The 834-nt window shown below is 43.0% G+C and overlaps 1 protein-coding gene across 1 annotated transcript in view; it reads left to right on the top strand.

Annotated features, from left to right (window-relative positions):
• Nucleotides 1-834, top strand: part of Ush2a (usherin) — an 828,188-nt gene that overhangs the window by 706,878 nt on the left and 120,476 nt on the right. The gene's annotated exons all lie outside the window — the stretch shown is intronic.

The following is an 834-nucleotide window of genomic DNA, read 5'->3' as shown; positions in this document are numbered from 1 at the left end:
GGCGAGAGATAAATAATGCCTAGCTAGTTTTAAAACCCAGAGGGAACCATATTAGTCCAACAACCTATTGACAAATTCTGGATACATACCAGATCAAGAAATATATGTCTAGGTGAGGTTTATCTGAGAACAATTGGTCTTTGCCCAAGATCTATCTACATGACACTAACCATCTTGGATGTTTAACAGACATACTTTGAGGCCTATACTAATTTCGTCAGAGGGACATAAAGGACAGTTTTTGCTCCTTGCCCTTCTAGGTCGACTAGTTCCAGGGGGCTATGAGCATCTCTCAAAATGTCCTGTAATTGTGGTGGGTCACCTGTCCTCCTGATCAAGGAAGCCGAGGAGACCCCACCAGATGGACTTGAACCAGTGTCCAGTCTACAAAGAGGAGGGTCAACACAGAGGAAACATTTCCTCCGTGCTTCCAAGCGAAGCCAACCATGGTTAAGCAGGACCTTTGACTCATCTTCACATAAGCGGAACTGGTAAAAGAAAGGAGCAAGGGGCTCCTCCCAAGCTCATGTGACCCCTGAGGAACAGATCCTCAAAGACCTTAAGAGTAAAAATAAATTGGTTTATCTGGGCCTACTGTATTTCCTTAAACATCCAAAAGGAAAGCATAACCAAAGATTAAAGTGGTCAATACAATTTCTTAAGAGTCCATATGCATAGCTAAAGGCTATATAACAAGCAACAATGCCAGATAGGAGACACCTTCTTTTGAGTTGTTGGCCAGGGTGACCAAAGGGACTCCCAAATACTAACCCAGCATAGAACCGGGAAAATGAACAGTAGACCCCAATCTTATCTAAAGGAGTATTGACAACT

Source organism: Nannospalax galili, unplaced genomic scaffold, assembly GCF_000622305.1.
Source record: "Nannospalax galili isolate Female #2095 unplaced genomic scaffold, S.galili_v1.0 scaffold657, whole genome shotgun sequence".
Classification (NCBI taxonomy): domain Eukaryota; kingdom Metazoa; phylum Chordata; class Mammalia; order Rodentia; family Spalacidae; genus Nannospalax; species Nannospalax galili.
This window is presented reverse-complemented; position numbering and strand designations above follow the sequence as displayed.